The 18,464-nt window shown below is 46.8% G+C and overlaps 10 non-coding genes across 10 annotated transcripts; 3 read left to right on the top strand and 7 right to left on the bottom strand.

The window, feature by feature from the left end:
- Positions 1–1,014: 1,014 nt before the first annotated feature.
- trnae-uuc (transfer RNA glutamic acid (anticodon UUC)) lies at positions 1,015–1,086 on the bottom strand. Its single transcript has one exon. It is a non-coding gene; the product is annotated as a tRNA-Glu (tRNA).
- A 1,094-nt stretch (positions 1,087–2,180) lies between these two features.
- trnaq-cug (transfer RNA glutamine (anticodon CUG)) lies at positions 2,181–2,252 on the top strand. The gene has a single exon. It is a non-coding gene; the product is annotated as a tRNA-Gln (tRNA).
- A 1,858-nt stretch (positions 2,253–4,110) lies between these two features.
- trnae-uuc (transfer RNA glutamic acid (anticodon UUC)) lies at positions 4,111–4,182 on the bottom strand. Its single transcript has one exon. It is a non-coding gene; the product is annotated as a tRNA-Glu (tRNA).
- Positions 4,183–5,276: 1,094 nt separating this feature from the next.
- On the top strand, positions 5,277–5,348 carry trnaq-cug (transfer RNA glutamine (anticodon CUG)). Its single transcript has one exon. It is a non-coding gene; the product is annotated as a tRNA-Gln (tRNA).
- A 2,483-nt stretch (positions 5,349–7,831) lies between these two features.
- Positions 7,832–7,903, bottom strand: trnac-gca (transfer RNA cysteine (anticodon GCA)). Its single transcript has one exon. It is a non-coding gene; the product is annotated as a tRNA-Cys (tRNA).
- A 1,657-nt stretch (positions 7,904–9,560) lies between these two features.
- On the bottom strand, positions 9,561–9,632 carry trnae-uuc (transfer RNA glutamic acid (anticodon UUC)). Its single transcript has one exon. It is a non-coding gene; the product is annotated as a tRNA-Glu (tRNA).
- A 2,250-nt stretch (positions 9,633–11,882) lies between these two features.
- trnae-uuc (transfer RNA glutamic acid (anticodon UUC)) lies at positions 11,883–11,954 on the bottom strand. The gene has a single exon. It is a non-coding gene; the product is annotated as a tRNA-Glu (tRNA).
- A 1,093-nt stretch (positions 11,955–13,047) lies between these two features.
- On the top strand, positions 13,048–13,119 carry trnaq-cug (transfer RNA glutamine (anticodon CUG)). Its single transcript has one exon. It is a non-coding gene; the product is annotated as a tRNA-Gln (tRNA).
- A 2,260-nt stretch (positions 13,120–15,379) lies between these two features.
- Positions 15,380–15,451, bottom strand: trnac-gca (transfer RNA cysteine (anticodon GCA)). The gene has a single exon. It is a non-coding gene; the product is annotated as a tRNA-Cys (tRNA).
- Positions 15,452–17,108: 1,657 nt separating this feature from the next.
- Positions 17,109–17,180, bottom strand: trnae-uuc (transfer RNA glutamic acid (anticodon UUC)). The gene has a single exon. It is a non-coding gene; the product is annotated as a tRNA-Glu (tRNA).
- Between the last annotated feature and the right edge of the window lie 1,284 nt (positions 17,181–18,464).

The following is an 18,464-nucleotide window of genomic DNA, read 5'->3' as shown; positions in this document are numbered from 1 at the left end:
TTGAATGGCTAGTGGCGCAGTGGATGACGTGTTGCCTACGGGTTAGACAGCTGTAATCATATCGTGGTTCGTACTCATTGTTGTGTCCGCACCAACCCTGGGTCATGGCAGGTGTGTGTTGCTTTTGTTATTGTCTTGTCTAAAAAGTACTTTTCTCTCAACCCAATTGTAGTCTTGGCGAAACAGTGACAATCCAGAAGCTAACCTTAAATGACAGGTCCTTTTGTTGTACGAATAGTGGGGCAGAGGATAACTCATCTCAGAAGATTCAAGTTTCAACTCCTGGCTAGCTAGCAAATCTTTTCAATTAACCAGACTCTAAAGTTCAATTTTTGCTCGCAGACGAATTAGAAGCAACTGGGAGCAGCAATCAGCACCTTCGAGTCAGAGTTTTTGGTTCTTGCCCGGAAAAGGATAACTCTGCTCATGAGGTGCTCGGGTGTGTTGTACAATCTGACAGTCCTTTGCTGCCAAATCATTCCAGTCGTGGATAATGGACCTGACCAGGAAAATGCCAGCTGTGGGATTTCAACCAGTGCCCCCTGAGCAAAAGGAGCCTTCATCTGGTGCTTTAGACCACTCATCCACACAACCTAAAACGGTGCCCTGATCAGGAAAAAACTGTGACCTTGTGAGGTTCGCTGACAATGGAGGACACTGAAAAGGAGCCGCACAAAGCAGGGTACCTGCACTGTTTACGTGTCCGTTGACCAGTTTGCAGATGGATTGTCTTTGTTCCTTTTTACAATCCACATTTTAACACCCCATTATTGAAAGACGTAACGACCATCAGGAGGAGTGAGGTTATTGTGAGGACCTTTTGAACTCCGGTCCAACGCTCTCCCAAGTGGGCTATTTTAGCTGCGATGGGGGGTTCTGCTTTTTCAGTCGGGGCCTAAAGTGGGGGAAGAGTGAAGCTGTGCCTGTGCCATGTACTGCCGTCTTCGCCGACATGGCCTCGGTACTTGACGATCTGGCGACTCTATCTCCAGTCAAAACCTAGCCAAATGTCAATTCCCTGACCGGGAATCGAACCCGGGCCGCAGCGGTGAAAGCGCTGAATCCTAGCCACTAGACCACCAGGGACTGCTTTAGGTTTGCACTCAGAAAGGCAGAGTCTGTGTCGCCCTGACGTAGTCCAGCAAAGGAACCAAAATAGTTATAAGACTGGACCTTCTCTGCCAATGCTGCAACAGCAGGGGAATTAGCTCAAATGGTAGAGCGCTCGCTTCGCATGTGAGAGGGAGCGGGATCAATGCCCGCATTGTCCAAAATCTATTTTGTTTTTTGTGATTAAATGTTCCCAAGTACCAAACACTAATCCGGGCCCCAATCCCGATATCTAGGCCAAATACAGCCATAGGTGTCACCTTGTCTTGTCTTGTTGTGGGATCAATGCCCACAGTCTTCTAGGAGTTCTTTGCCTTTTGTAAAAGCGATGTTACGATCGGAAATGAGTCCAGGATCGATCCACGTGGTAGACCCGCGTCCGATTCCCGGCCAATGCAACAGGGCTGTTTTCATACCTTTCATCGTGAAAAAAAGTGCCAAGACCGTTTTCAGGACCAACTGATGACCTCTGAATTCCATCAGAAACGTCACACCTCTCGACCTGAGACTCTCCACCTGAGACTCTCCACCACAAGACTTGATTATCTAATCCAAATTCTGTCAATAGTGGCATTCTCAGCCACAACCTCAATGAGACGCCGTTGAACGCTCGGCCGTACTCACTAGCCTCAGAACAGCAAGACCTTCGATAGCTCAGTTGGAAGAGCGGCGTACTGAAGTGGTTCAAGCTGGCATCCTTATGTAGCTGGTTCAAGTCCGGCTCGAAGGACGATCCCTTTGCTCATGTTATGTCTGCCAGGAAAAAATGGCAATACCGTCTTGTCTGAAGGACCTCCGCTTCCCTGTCGATGGAGTTGGACTTGAGTCTTTGTCACGCAGTCTGAAATTGGCAAACTGAGAAATTCTGATTGAGTGATCAATGCAGTTTGTCTATTTGAATACATTTCATCTCAACTCCTGTTGGAAAAGGACAGCCATTTCCGTGAGAGCACAAGACCCCTGGATTGTACCCAAAAATACTTTGTGCTCATCAAAGAGGAAAGTTGGTGTCCTGGTTTGCAAAGCCTCCATTGTTACGCCAGAAGGTGCCAGTCACATCCAAAACAAAGGGTTCCATGGTGTAATGGTTAGCACTCTGGACTCTGAATCCAGTGATCCAAGTTCAAGTCTTGGTGGAACCTACTTGCCTTGCAGCAATCGAGTGTTTGGACTGTGTCTTCCTTTAACAGTAAGAGTATGATGACTTATTGACTTACTCTACAAATCAGTGGTAACCGTGGATCAGGATGAGGTGCCCAAACGACGCCAATGTCTGTGACAGCTGATGTCAAGGATCAGCTGATCAGAAGATACTTGGTTTGTGTGCGGGGCCACAAGTCTTTCCAGTTCCAGTTAAAAGCCAGGCTCCTCATATAGTTTCCATAGAGTACCAAGGGATTGTCCTGTTGCCCTCGTATATTGAGGGCAAAAAGGAGGCGTTTGCAAGTGGACCTCAGACCTGGTCACCTGAACAGGGACTTGAATCCCGGACACTCAGATCAAAAGTTTCACGTTCGGGTGACCGGCTCAACCTTTGTCGTGTCTGACCATGAACTCTTTTTGTCCAGAAGATATTTGGCTTGTCCATGTGGGTAGTTTAAGACCTCAGTCCATCTTGGAGGTGGACATTTCGGGACCAGGGCCACTTCATCTCTGCAAGGACAAGTAGAGTATGCCAGAAGATTTCTCTGCCAATGCTGCAACAGCAGGGGAATTAGCTCAAATGGTAGAGCGCTCCCTTTGCATGTGAGAGGTAGTGGGATCAATGCCCGCATTCTCCAAAACCTCTTTTGTTTTTTTGTGATTAAATGTTCCCAAGTACCAAACACTAATCCGGGCCCCAATCCCAATATCTAGGCCAAATACAGCCATAGGTATCACCCTAAACCCAGTCCTAACTGCATTCTCCTGTCTAGCACCTTGTCTTGTCTTGTTTGGGATCAATGCCCACAGTCTCCAAGGAGTTCTTCACCTTTTGTAGAAGAGATGTTGGGATTGGATCTACCCTTTAGCATCCGACAAATACCCCAAACCAGGGGAATTACCTCAAATGGTAAAGTGCTTGCTTAGCATGCGAGATGCAGCAGAATCGATACCCGCATTCTCCAAGGAATCCTTTGTATTTTGTAAAAGAGATGTGGGATCGGAAATGAGTCCAGGATCTATCCATCAGCGTCAGACAAATACCCCAAACCTCATCCTGGCCGCGTTCTCTAGACCAGTCTCTTGTCATGTAATAGTGAAGAAACCGAGTCCGTGAGTTATTGTTCCCAAATAGCGCTTCAAGATGACCCCAACCATTCCACCGAGGCCGAAGACAAATCCTCTCTCCAGTAAAAACCTATCCAAATGTCAATTCCCTGACCGGGAATCGAAAACCGGGCCGCGGCGGTGAGAGCACCGAACCCTAGCCACTAGACCACCAGTTATTTTGTAAAACAGGGAATAGAAAGCCCATGTTTCCACCCAGTTTTAAACAGGGGGTCTTATGCGTGTGAGGCAAACGGGATAACCACTAATTTATGGAAACCCGGAGTGGAGGAGGGGGGGGGGGGTTATAAGAGTACTGGCGAAACTCAGAAAGCAGTGGCCAAACAATGAAACATGATGATGTGTCCAAAGAGGGGGCAGATTGACAATTGTCCAAATGGACCAAGATCTCTCCTTTGTAGGGAGAATTGTAGTTCACATAAGATGTTCCAGAAATAATGGGCTTTTCTTCAACAAAATGTTTTTGAATCAGAAATCTTGTTGTGTTGAAGAAATTCCCATTCTTTCTAATGCCATGTGTAGTACACATGTGACATATACTACAATGCTCCCTACAAAGGCAAAACCCTTGTGATTTTGGACATTTGGGCTAACAAAACAGACCACATTAGCAGGACAAAAGAGGTTGTCTTGACATTTCAATGAAATTGTCTATGTGTTGGGGAAGAGATCTGACCCCCACTGGAGGAGTTCAAGGTACCTTGGCGTCAAAACCTAGCCAAATGTCAATTCCCTGACCGGGAATCGAACCCGGGCCGCAGCGGTGAAAGCGCTGAACCCTAGCCACTAGACCACCAGGGACTGCTTTAGGTTTGCACTCAGAAAGGCAGAGTCTGTGTCGCCCTGACGTAGTCCAGCAAAGGAACCAAAATAGTTATAAGACTGGACCTTCTCTGCCAATGCTGCAACAGCAGGGGAATTAGCTCAAATAGTAGAGCGCTCGCTTCGCATGTGAGAGGGAGCGGGATCAATGCCCGCATTCTCCAAAATCTCTTTTGTTTTTTGTGATTAAATGTTCCCAAGTACCAAACACTAATCCGGGCCCCAATCCCGATATCTAGGCCAAATACAGCCATAGGTGTCACCTTGTCTTGTCTTGTTGTGGGATCAATGCCCACAGTCTTCTAGGAGTTCTTTGCCTTTTGTAAAAGCGATGTTACGATCGGAAATGAGTCCAGGATCGATCCACGTGGTAGACCCGCGTCCGATTCCCGGCCAATGCAACAGGGCTGTTTTCATACCTTTCATCGTGAAAAAAAGTGCCAAGACCGTTTTCAGGACCAACTGATGACCTCTGAATTCCATCAGAAACGTCACACCTCTCGACCTGAGACTCTCCACCTGAGACTCTCCACCACAAGACTTGATTATCTAATCCAAATTCTGTCAATAGTGGCATTCTCAGCCACAACCTCAATGAGACGCCGTTGAACGCTCGGCCGTACTCACTAGCCTCAGAACAGCAAGACCTTCGATAGCTCAGTTGGAAGAGCGGCGTACTGAAGTGGTTCAAGCTGGCATCCTTATGTAGCTGGTTCAAGTCCGGCTCGAAGGACAATCCCTTTGCTCATGTTATGTCTGCCAGGAAAAAATGGCAATACCGTCTTGTCTGAAGGACCTCCGCTTCCCTGTCGATGGAGTTGGACTTGAGTCTTTGTCACGCAGTCTGAAATTGGCAAACTGAGAAATTCTGATTGAGTGATCAATGCAGTTTGTCTATTTGAATACATTTCCATTCAACTCCTGTTGGAAAAGGACAGCCATTTCCGTGAGAGCACAAGACCCCTGGATTGTACCCAAAAATACTTTGTGCTCATCAAAGAGGAAAGTTGGTGTCCTGGTTTGCAAAGCCTCCATTGTTACGCCAGAAGGTGCCAGTCACATCCAAAACAAAGGGTTCCATGGTGTAATGGTTAGCACTCTGGACTCTGAATCCAGTGATCCAAGTTCAAGTCTTGGTGGAACCTACTTGCCTTGCAGCAATCGAGTGTTTGGACTGTGTGTTCCTTTAACAGTAAGAGTATGATGACTTATTGACTTACTCTACAAATCAGTGGTAACCGTGGATCAGGATGAGGTGCCCAAACGACGCCAATGTCTGTGACAGCTGATGTCAAGGATCAGCTGATCAGAAGATACTTGGTTTGTGTGCGGGGCCACAAGTCTTTCCAGTTCCAGTTAAAAGCCAGGCTCCTCATATAGTTTCCATAGAGTACCAAGGGATTGTCCTGTTGCCCTCGTATATTGAGGGCAAAAAGGAGGCGTTTGCAAGTGGACCTCAGACCTGGTTACCTGAACAGGGACTTGAATCCCGGACACTCAGATCAAAAGTTTCATGTTCGGGTGACCGGCTCAACCTTTGTCGTGTCTGACCATGAACTCTTTTTGTCCAGAAGATATTTGGCTTGTCCATGTGGGTAGTTTAAGACCGCAGTCCATCTTGGAGGTGGACATTTCGGGACCAGGGCCACTTCATCTCTGCAAGGACAAGTAGAGTATGCCAGAAGATTTCTCTGCCAATGCTGCAACAGCAGGGGAATTAGCTCAAATGGTAGAGCGCTCCCTTTGCATGTGAGCGGTAGTGGGATCAATGCCCGCATTCTCCAAAACCTCTTTTGTTTTTTTGTGATTAAATGTTCCCAAGTACCAAACACTAATCCGGGCCCCAATCCCAATATCTAGGCCAAATACAGCCATAGGTATCACCCTAAACCCAGTCCTAACTGCATTCTCCTGTCTAGCACCTTGTCTTGTCTTGTTTGGGATCAATGCCCACAGTCTCCAAGGAGTTCTTCACCTTTTGTAGAAGAGATGTTGGGATTGGATCTACCCCTTAGCATCCGACAAATACCCCAAACCAGGGGAATTACCTCAAATGGTAAAGTGCTTGCTTAGCATGCGAGATGCAGCAGAATCGATACCCGCATTCTCCAAGGAATCCTTTGTATTTTGTAAAAGAGATGTGGGATCGGAAATGAGTCCAGGATCTATCCATCAGCGTCAGACAAATACCCCAAACCTCATCCTGGCCGCGTTCTCTAGACCAGTCTCTTTTTTGTGATTAAATGTTCCCAAGTACCAAACACTAATCCGGGCCCCAATCCCGATATCTAGGCCAAATACAGCCATAGGTGTCACCTTGTCTTGTCTTGTTGTGGGATCAATGCCCACAGTCTTCTAGGAGTTCTTTGCCTTTTGTAAAAGCGATGTTACGATCGGAAATGAGTCCAGGATCGATCCACGTGGTAGACCCGCGTCCGATTCCCGGCCAATGCAACAGGGCTCACGGACTCGGTGAAGAAACCGAGTCCGTGAGTTATTGTTCCCAAATAGCGCTTCAAGATGACCCCAACCATTCCACCGAGGCCGAAGACAAATCCTCTCTCCAGTAAAAACCTATCCAAATGTCAATTCCCTGACCGGGAATCGAAAACCGGGCCGCGGCGGTGAGAGCACCGAACCCTAGCCACTAGACCACCAGTTATTTTGTAAAACAGGGAATAGAAAGCCCATGTTTCCACCCAGTTTTAAACAGGGGGCCTTATGCGTGTGAGGCAAACGGGATAACCACTAATTTATGGAAACCCGGAGTGGAGGAGGGGGGGGGGGGTTATAAGAGTACTGGCGAAACTCAGAAAGCAGTGGCCAAACAATGAAACATGATGATGTGTCCAAAGTGGGGGCAGATTGACAATTGTCCAAATGGACCAAGATCTCTCCTTTGTAGGGAGAATTGTAGTTCACATAAGATGTTCCAGAAATAATGGGCTTTTCTTCAACAAAATGTTTTTGAATCAGAAATCTTGTTGTGTTGAAGAAATTCCCATCCTTTCTAATGCCATGTGTAGTACACATGTGACATATACTACAATGCTCCCTACAAAGGCAAAACCCTTGTGATTTTGGACATTTGGGCTAACAAAACAGACCACATTAGCAGGACAAAAGAGGTTGTCTTGACATTTCAATGAAATTGTCTATGTGTTGGGGAAGAGATCTGACCCCCACTGGAGGAGTTCAAGGTACTTTGGCGTCTTGTTCTTGGCATTTAACATGACAGTTTACCAGTTGATCTACGTTGGATGCTCCACTGGTCCGCCACAGTGATGTGGGAGCTGAACCCAAAGGCAGAGCTCTGGTCCGATGGTCCTGAGCTTTGAGTCAGCACGGAAAAGATAAGATCGTGGGTAAAAGCAGCTGAAATGACTTTGTTTTGTGGTGTGGCTGGACTTTCTCTTAGACATGGGGGGTCGGGGGGGGGGGGGGGCTGTGTCATCCGCGAGGAAATTGGACAAAAGCCACTGCAGAAATTTCATGTCAGTGTGAAGAATGTAGAAAGGAGCCATGCAAAAAGGGAAACAATCTCGAGTTATATTACACCGAAGTTGTTGCTATTATGAGCCATGCATTCATGTACTCTTAGACTATTCTTAAACCAAAAGAGTGCATCAGGGGGCATCCGGACTTGAACCGGAGACCTCTTGATCTGCAGTCAAATGCTCTACCACTGAGCTATACCCCCTCAAACACACCAAACATGGTTACACGATGGGAACTAAGTTCTGCATATGCACTAAACCAGCACACATCCTCATCGTGACTGGGAGAATTGAACCAACAGAGGTTGACTTCTTGATGGGTCATCGAGGTTTAAAAGGTAAACTTAAACAAGTTATTCCTTGTGCACTAGTTTCAGCCACACATTGGGCGGTTCAGCACTTTTGGTGATACATCGTCAAGATTTCTTTCCTGTGGAAAATTGTGCAACATGCGGAAAACATTTCATTGATGAAGTGGAATCGATGCCTGCATTCTCCAAATGGTATATTGTGTCTTTTTCCTGCTAAAAAAGCATTCTCCATCTCCAACATCGTACCTGATACTTTGATTAATTGCATTCTAATGATGTTTCCTAAAAACACAGGTGGTGTCAAAACTACTGCATTTGTATAGTCCCATGAGGATGGGATTCAAACCCATGCACGCAGAACACAATGGATTAGCAGTCCAGCACCTTAACCTCTCGGTCACCTCATCTCCTGCAGGACCTTTGTTGACATGGTCTTGTTGACTGAAAATGAGTCCCAACATCTGAATTAGTGTTTGGTAATGCAGAAACTGTGGTAGCCTAGTTAGAACCCAACCTTAAACTCCAGGTTATTTTGTTGAATGGCTAGTGGCGCAGTGGATGACGTGTTGCCTACGGGTTAGACAGCTGTAATCATATCGTGGTTCGTACTCATTGTTGTGTCCGCACCAACCCTGGGTCATGGCAGGTGTGTGTTGCTTTTGTTATTGTCTTGTCTAAAAAGTACTTTTCTCTCAACCCAATTGTAGTCTTGGCGAAACAGTGACAATCCAGAAGCTAACCTTAAATGACAGGTCCTTTTGTTGTACGAATAGTGGGGCAGAGGATAACTCATCTCAGAAGATTCAAGTTTCAACTCCTGGCTAGCTAGCAAATCTTTTCAATTAACCAGACTCTAAAGTTCAATTTTTGCTCGCAGACGAATTAGAAGCAACTGGGAGCAGCAATCAGCACCTTCGAGTCAGAGTTTTTGGTTCTTGCCCGGAAAAGGATAACTCTGCTCATGAGGTGCTCGGGTGTGTTGTACAATCTGACAGTCCTTTGCTGCCAAATCATTCCAGTCGTGGATAATGGACCTGACCAGGAAAATGCCAGCTGTGGGATTTCAACCAGTGCCCCCTGAGCAAAAGGAGCCTTCATCTGGTGCTTTAGACCACTCATCCACACAACCTAAAACGGTGCCCTGATCAGGAAAAAACTGTGACCTTGTGAGGTTCGCTGACAATGGAGGACACTGAAAAGGAGCCGCACAAAGCAGGGTACCTGCACTGTTTACGTGTCCGTTGACCAGTTTGCAGATGGATTGTCTTTGTTCCTTTTTACAATCCACATTTTAACACCCCATTATTGAAAGACGTAACGACCATCAGGAGGAGTGAGGTTATTGTGAGGACCTTTTGAACTCCGGTCCAACGCTCTCCCAAGTGGGCTATTTTAGCTGCGATGGGGGGTTCTGCTTTTTCAGTCGGGGCCTAAAGTGGGGGAAGAGTGAAGCTGTGCCTGTGCCATGTACTGCCGTCTTCGCCGACATGGCCTCGGTACTTGACGATCTGGCGACTCTATCTCCAGTCAAAACCTAGCCAAATGTCAATTCCCTGACCGGGAATCGAACCCGGGCCGCAGCGGTGAAAGCGCTGAATCCTAGCCACTAGACCACCAGGGACTGCTTTAGGTTTGCACTCAGAAAGGCAGAGTCTGTGTCGCCCTGACGTAGTCCAGCAAAGGAACCAAAATAGTTATAAGACTGGACCTTCTCTGCCAATGCTGCAACAGCAGGGGAATTAGCTCAAATGGTAGAGCGCTCGCTTCGCATGTGAGAGGGAGCGGGATCAATGCCCGCATTGTCCAAAATCTATTTTGTTTTTTGTGATTAAATGTTCCCAAGTACCAAACACTAATCCGGGCCCCAATCCCGATATCTAGGCCAAATACAGCCATAGGTGTCACCTTGTCTTGTCTTGTTGTGGGATCAATGCCCACAGTCTTCTAGGAGTTCTTTGCCTTTTGTAAAAGCGATGTTACGATCGGAAATGAGTCCAGGATCGATCCACGTGGTAGACCCGCGTCCGATTCCCGGCCAATGCAACAGGGCTGTTTTCATACCTTTCATCGTGAAAAAAAGTGCCAAGACCGTTTTCAGGACCAACTGATGACCTCTGAATTCCATCAGAAACGTCACACCTCTCGACCTGAGACTCTCCACCTGAGACTCTCCACCACAAGACTTGATTATCTAATCCAAATTCTGTCAATAGTGGCATTCTCAGCCACAACCTCAATGAGACGCCGTTGAACGCTCGGCCGTACTCACTAGCCTCAGAACAGCAAGACCTTCGATAGCTCAGTTGGAAGAGCGGCGTACTGAAGTGGTTCAAGCTGGCATCCTTATGTAGCTGGTTCAAGTCCGGCTCGAAGGACAATCCCTTTGCTCATGTTATGTCTGCCAGGAAAAAATGGCAATACCGTCTTGTCTGAAGGACCTCCGCTTCCCTGTCGATGGAGTTGGACTTGAGTCTTTGTCACGCAGTCTGAAATTGGCAAACTGAGAAATTCTGATTGAGTGATCAATGCAGTTTGTCTATTTGAATACATTTCATCTCAACTCCTGTTGGAAAAGGACAGCCATTTCCGTGAGAGCACAAGACCCCTGGATTGTACCCAAAAATACTTTGTGCTCATCAAAGAGGAAAGTTGGTGTCCTGGTTTGCAAAGCCTCCATTGTTACGCCAGAAGGTGCCAGTCACATCCAAAACAAAGGGTTCCATGGTGTAATGGTTAGCACTCTGGTGCTAACCCAGTCCTAACTGCATTCTCCTGTCTAGCACCTTGTCTTGTCTTGTTTGGGATCAATGCCCACAGTCTCCAAGGAGTTCTTCACCTTTTGTAGAAGAGATGTTGGGATTGGATCTACCCTTTAGCATCCGACAAATACCCCAAACCAGGGGAATTACCTCAAATGGTAAAGTGCTTGCTTAGCATGCGAGATGCAGCAGAATCGATACCCGCATTCTCCAAGGAATCCTTTGTATTTTGTAAAAGAGATGTGGGATCGGAAATGAGTCCAGGATCTATCCATCAGCGTCAGACAAATACCCCAAACCTCATCCTGGCCGCGTTCTCTAGACCAGTCTCTTGTCATGTAATAGTGAAGAAACCGAGTCCGTGAGTTATTGTTCCCAAATAGCGCTTCAAGATGACCCCAACCATTCCACCGAGGCCGAAGACAAATCCTCTCTCCAGTAAAAACCTATCCAAATGTCAATTCCCTGACCGGGAATCGAAAACCGGGCCGCGGCGGTGAGAGCACCGAACCCTAGCCACTAGACCACCAGTTATTTTGTAAAACAGGGAATAGAAAGCCCATGTTTCCACCCAGTTTTAAACAGGGGGCCTTATGCGTGTGAGGCAAACGGGATAACCACTAATTTATGGAAACCCGGAGTGGAGGAGGGGGGGGGGGGGGGGGGGTTATAAGAGTACTGGCGAAACTCAGAAAGCAGTGGCCAAACAATGAAACATGATGATGTGTCCAAAGTGGGGGCAGATTGACAATTGTCCAAATGGACCAAGATCTCTCCTTTGTAGGGAGAATTGTAGTTCACATAAGATGTTCCAGAAATAATGGGCTTTTCTTCAACAAAATGTTTTTGAATCAGAAATCTTGTTGTGTTGAAGAAATTCCCATTCTTTCTAATGCCATGTGTAGTACACATGTGACATATACTACAATGCTCCCTACAAAGGCAAAACCCTTGTGATTTTTGACATTTGGGCTAACAAAACAGACCACATTAGCAGGACAAAAGAGGTTGTCTTGACATTTCAATGAAATTGTCTATGTGTTGGGGAAGAGATCTGACCCCCACTGGAGGAGTTCAAGGTACCTTGGCGTCAAAACCTAGCCAAATGTCAATTCCCTGACCGGGAATCGAACCCGGGCCGCAGCGGTGAAAGCGCTGAATCCTAGCCACTAGACCACCAGGGACTGCTTTAGGTTTGCACTCAGAAAGGCAGAGTCTGTGTCGCCCTGACGTAGTCCAGCAAAGGAACCAAAATAGTTATAAGACTGGACCTTCTCTGCCAATGCTGCAACAGCAGGGGAATTAGCTCAAATGGTAGAGCGCTCGCTTCGCATGTGAGAGGGAGCGGGATCAATGCCCGCATTCTCCAAAATCTCTTTTGTTTTTTGTGATTAAATGTTCCCAAGTACCAAACACTAATCCGGGCCCCAATCCCGATATCTAGGCCAAATACAGCCATAGGTGTCACCTTGTCTTGTCTTGTTGTGGGATCAATGCCCACAGTCTTCTAGGAGTTCTTTGCCTTTTGTAAAAGCGATGTTACGATCGGAAATGAGTCCAGGATCGATCCACGTGGTAGACCCGCGTCCGATTCCCGGCCAATGCAACAGGGCTGTTTTCATACCTTTCATCGTGAAAAAAGTGCCAAGACCGTTTTCAGGACCAACTGATGACCTCTGAATTCCATCAGAAACGTCACACCTCTCGACCTGAGACTCTCCACCTGAGACTCTCCACCACAAGACTTGATTATCTAATCCAAATTCTGTCAATAGTGGCATTCTCAGCCACAACCTCAATGAGACGCCGTTGAACGCTCGGCCGTACTCACTAGCCTCAGAACAGCAAGACCTTCGATAGCTCAGTTGGAAGAGCGGCGTACTGAAGTGGTTCAAGCTGGCATCCTTATGTAGCTGGTTCAAGTCCGGCTCGAAGGACAATCCCTTTGCTCATGTTATGTCTGCCAGGAAAAAATGGCAATACCGTCTTGTCTGAAGGACCTCCGCTTCCCTGTCGATGGAGTTGGACTTGAGTCTTTGTCACGCAGTCTGAAATTGGCAAACTGAGAAATTCTGATTGAGTGATCAATGCAGTTTGTCTATTTGAATACATTTCATCTCAACTCCTGTTGGAAAAGGACAGCCATTTCCGTGAGAGCACAAGACCCCTGGATTGTACCCAAAAATACTTTGTGCTCATCAAAGAGGAAAGTTGGTGTCCTGGTTTGCAAAGCCTCCATTGTTACGCCAGAAGGTGCCAGTCACATCCAAAACAAAGGGTTCCATGGTGTAATGGTTAGCACTCTGGACTCTGAATCCAGTGATCCAAGTTCAAGTCTTGGTGGAACCTACTTGCCTTGCAGCAATCGAGTGTTTGGACTGTGTCTTCCTTTAACAGTAAGAGTATGATGACTTATTGACTTACTCTACAAATCAGTGGTAACCGTGGATCAGGATGAGGTGCCCAAACGACGCCAATGTCTGTGACAGCTGATGTCAAGGATCAGCTGATCAGAAGATACTTGGTTTGTGTGCGGGGCCACAAGTCTTTCCAGTTCCAGTTAAAAGCCAGGCTCCTCATATAGTTTCCATAGAGTACCAAGGGATTGTCCTGTTGCCCTCGTATATTGAGGGCAAAAAGGAGGCGTTTGCAAGTGGACCTCAGACCTGGTCACCTGAACAGGGACTTGAATCCCGGACACTCAGATCAAAAGTTTCATGTTCGGGTGACCGGCTCAACCTTTGTCGTGTCTGACCATGAACTCTTTTTGTCCAGAAGATATTTGGCTTGTGCATGTGGGTAGTTTAAGACCTCAGTCCATCTTGGAGGTGGACATTTCGGGACCAGGGCCACTTCATCTCTGCAAGGACAAGTAGAGTATGCCAGAAGATTTCTCTGCCAATGCTGCAACAGCAGGGGAATTAGCTCAAATGGTAGAGCGCTCCCTTTGCATGTGAGAGGTAGTGGGATCAATGCCCGCATTCTCCAAAACCTCTTTTGTTTTTTTGTGATTAAATGTTCCCAAGTACCAAACACTAATCCGGGCCCCAATCCCAATATCTAGGCCAAATACAGCCATAGGTATCACCCTAAACCCAGTCCTAACTGCATTCTCCTGTCTAGCACCTTGTCTTGTCTTGTTTGGGATCAATGCCCACAGTCTCCAAGGAGTTCTTCACCTTTTGTAGAAGAGATGTTGGGATTGGATCTACCCCTTAGCATCCGACAAATACCCCAAACCAGGGGAATTACCTCAAATGGTAAAGTGCTTGCTTAGCATGCGAGATGCAGCAGAATCGATACCCGCATTCTCCAAGGAATCCTTTGTATTTTGTAAAAGAGATGTGGGATCGGAAATGAGTCCAGGATCTATCCATCAGCGTCAGACAAATACCCCAAACCTCATCCTGGCCGCGTTCTCTAGACCAGTCTCTTGTCATGTAATAGTGAAGAAACCGAGTCCGTGAGTTATTGTTCCCAAATAGCGCTTCAAGATGACCCCAACCATTCCACCGAGGCCGAAGACAAATCCTCTCTCCAGTAAAAACCTATCCAAATGTCAATTCCCTGACCGGGAATCGAAAACCGGGCCGCGGCGGTGAGAGCACCGAACCCTAGCCACTAGACCACCAGTTATTTTGTAAAACAGGGAATAGAAAGCCCATGTTTCCACCCAGTTTTAAACAGGGGGCCTTATGCGTGTGAGGCAAACGGGATAACCACTAATTTATGGAAACCCGGAGTGGAGGAGGGGGGGGGGGGGGTTATAAGAGTACTGGCGAAACTCAGAAAGCAGTGGCCAAACAATGAAACATGATGATGTGTCCAAAGTGGGGGCAGATTGACAATTGTCCAAATGGACCAAGATCTCTCCTTTGTAGGGAGAATTGTAGTTCACATAAGATGTTCCAGAAATAATGGGCTTTTCTTCAACAAAATGTTTTTGAATCAGAAATCTTGTTGTGTTGAAGAAATTCCCATCCTTTCTAATGCCATGTGTAGTACACATGTGACATGTACTACAATGCTCCCTACAAAGGCAAAACCCTTGTGATTTTGGACATTTGGGCTAACAAAACAGACCACATTAGCAGGACAAAAGAGGTTGTCTTGACATTTCAATGAAATTGTCTATGTGTTGGGGAAGAGATCTGACCCCCACTGGAGGAGTTCAAGGTACTTTGGCGTCTTGTTCTTGGCATTTAACATGACAGTTTACCAGTTGATCTACGTTGGATGCTCCACTGGTCCGCCACAGTGATGTGGGAGCTGAACCCAAAGGCAGAGCTCTGGTCCGATGGTCCTGAGCTTTGAGTCAGCACGGAAAAGATAAGATCGTGGGTAAAAGCAGCTGAAATGACTTTGTTTTGTGGTGTGGCTGGACTTTCTCTTAGACATGGGGGGTCGGGGGGGGGGGGGGGGGGGGCTGTGTCATCCGCGAGGAAATTGGACAAAAGCCACTGCAGAAATTTCATGTCAGTGTGAAGAATGTAGAAAGGAGCCATGCAAAAAGGGAAACAATCTCGAGTTATATTACACCGAAGTTGTTGCTATTATGAGCCATGCATTCATGTACTCTTAGACTATTCTTAAACCAAAAGAGTGCATCAGGGGGCATCCGGACTTGAACCGGAGACCTCTTGATCTGCAGTCAAATGCTCTACCACTGAGCTATACCCCCTCAAACACACCAAACATGGTTACACGATGGGAACTAAGTTCTGCATATGCACTAAACCAGCACACATCCTCATCGTGACTGGGAGAATTGAACCAACAGAGGTTGACTTCTTGATGGGTCATCGAGGTTTAAAAGGTAAACTTAAACAAGTTATTCCTTGTGCACTAGTTTCAGCCACACATTGGGCGGTTCAGCACTTTTGGTGATACATCGTCAAGATTTCTTTCCTGTGGAAAATTGTGCAACATGCGGAAAACATTTCATTGATGAAGTGGAATCGATGCCTGCATTCTCCAAATGGTATATTGTGTCTTTTTCCTGCTAAAAAAGCATTCTCCATCTCCAACATCGTACCTGATACTTTGATTAATTGCATTCTAATGATGTTTCCTAAAAACACAGGTGGTGTCAAAACTACTGCATTGGTATAGTCCCATGAGGATGGGATTCAAACCCATGCACGCAGAACACAATGGATTAGCAGTCCAGCACCTTAACCTCTCGGTCACCTCATCTCCTGCAGGACCTTTGTTGACATGGTCTTGTTGACTGAAAATGAGTCCCAACATCTGAATTAGTGTTTGGTAATGCAGAAACTGTGGTAGCCTAGTTAGAACCCAACCTTAAACTCCAGGTTATTTTGTTGAATGGCTAGTGGCGCAGTGGATGACGTGTTGCCTACGGGTTAGACAGCTGTAATCATATCGTGGTTCGTACTCATTGTTGTGTCCGCACCAACCCTGGGTCATGGCAGGTGTGTGTTGCTTTTGTTATTGTCTTGTCTAAAAAGTACTTTTCTCTCAACCCAATTGTAGTCTTGGCGAAACAGTGACAATCCAGAAGCTAACCTTAAATGACAGGTCCTTTTGTTGTACGAATAGTGGGGCAGAGGATAACTCATCTCAGAAGATTCAAGTTTCAACTCCTGGCTAGCTAGCAAATCTTTTCAATTAACCAGACTCTAAAGTTCAATTTTTGCTCGCAGACGAATTAGAAGCAACTGGGAGCAGCAATCAGCACCTTCGAGTCAGAGTTTTTGGTTCTTGCCCGGAAAAGGATAACTCTGCTCATGAGGTGCTCGGGTGTGTTGTACAATCTGACAGTCCTTTGCTGCCAAATCATTCCAGTCGTGGATAATGGACCTGACCAGGAAAATGCCAGCTGTGGGATTTCAACCAGTGCCCCCTGAGCAAAAGGAGCCTTCATCTGGTGCTTTAGACCACTCATCCACACAACCTAAAACGGTGCCCTGATCAGGAAAAAACTGTGACCTTGTGAGGTTCGCTGACAATGGAGGACACTGAAAAGGAGCCGCACAAAGCAGGGTACCTGCACTGTTTACGTGTCCGTTGACCAGTTTGCAGATGGATTGTCTTTGTTCCTTTTTACAATCCACATTTTAACACCCCATTATTGAAAGACGTAACGACCATCAGGAGGAGTGAGGTTATTGTGAGGACCTTTTGAACTCCGGTCCAACGCTCTCCCAAGTGGGCTATTTTAGCTGCGATGGGGGGTTCTGCTTTTTCAGTCGGGGCCTAAAGTGGGGGAAGAGTGAAGCTGTGCCTGTGCCATGTACTGCCGTCTTCGCCGACATGGCCTCGGTACTTGACGATCTGGCGACTCTATCTCCAGTCAAAACCTAGCCAAATGTCAATTCCCTGACCGGGAATCGAACCCGGGCCGCAGCGGTGAAAGCGCTGAATCCTAGCCACTAGACCACCAGGGACTGCTTTAGGTTTGCACTCAGAAAGGCAGAGTCTGTGTCGCCCTGACGTAGTCCAGCAAAGGAACCAAAATAGTTATAAGACTGGACCTTCTCTGCCAATGCTGCAACAGCAGGGGAATTAGCTCAAATGGTAGAGCGCTCGCTTCGCATGTGAGAGGGAGCGGGATCAATGCCCGCATTGTCCAAAATCTATTTTGTTTTTTGTGATTAAATGTTCCCAAGTACCAAACACTAGTCCGGGCCCCAATCCCGATATCTAGGCCAAATACAGCCATAGGTGTCACCTTGTCTTGTCTTGTTGTGGGATCAATGCCCACAGTCTTCTAGGAGTTCTTTGCCTTTTGTAAAAGCGATGTTACGATCGGAAATGAGTCCAGGATCGATCCACGTGGTAGACCCGCGTCCGATTCCCGGCCAATGCAACAGGGCTGTTTTCATACCTTTCATCGTGAAAAAAAGTGCCAAGACCGTTTTCAGGACCAACTGATGACCTCTGAATTCCATCAGAAACGTCACACCTCTCGACCTGAGACTCTCCACCTGAGACTCTCCACCACAAGACTTGATTATCTAATCCAAATTCTGTCAATAGTGGCATTCTCAGCCACAACCTCAATGAGACGCCGTTGAACGCTCGGCCGTACTCACTAGCCTCAGAACAGCAAGACCTTCGATAGCTCAGTTGGAAGAGCGGCGTACTGAAGTGGTTCAAGCTGGCATCCTTATGTAGCTGGTTCAAGTCCGGCTCGAAGGACAATCCCTTTGCTCATGTTATGTCTGCCAGGAAAAAATGGCAATACCGTCTTGTCTGAAGGACCTCCGCTTCCCTGTCGATGGAGTTGGACTTGAGTCTTTGTCACGCAGTCTGAAATTGGCAAACTGAGAAATTCTGATTGAGTGATCAATGCAGTTTGTCTATTTGAATACATTTCATCTCAACTCCTGTTGGAAAAGGACAGCCATTTCCGTGAGAGCACAAGACCCCTGGATTGTACCCAAAAATACTTTGTGCTCATCAAAGAGGAAAGTTGGTGTCCTGGTTTGCAAAGCCTCCATTGTTACGCCAGAAGGTGCCAGTCACATCCAAAACAAAGGGTTCCATGGTGTAATGGTTAGCACTCTGGTGCTAACCCAGTCCTAACTGCATTCTCCTGTCTAGCACCTTGTCTTGTCTTGTTTGGGATCAATGCCCACAGTCTCCAAGGAGTTCTTCACCTTTTGTAGAAGAGATGTTGGGATTGGATCTACCCTTTAGCATCCGACAAATATCCCAAACCAGGGGAA

Source organism: Doryrhamphus excisus, chromosome 1 (assembly GCF_030265055.1).
Source record: "Doryrhamphus excisus isolate RoL2022-K1 chromosome 1, RoL_Dexc_1.0, whole genome shotgun sequence".
Lineage (NCBI taxonomy): Eukaryota > Metazoa > Chordata > Actinopteri > Syngnathiformes > Syngnathidae > Doryrhamphus > Doryrhamphus excisus.
Note: the sequence above shows the minus strand (reverse complement) of the source record. Positions and strands in the feature narration are given on the sequence as shown.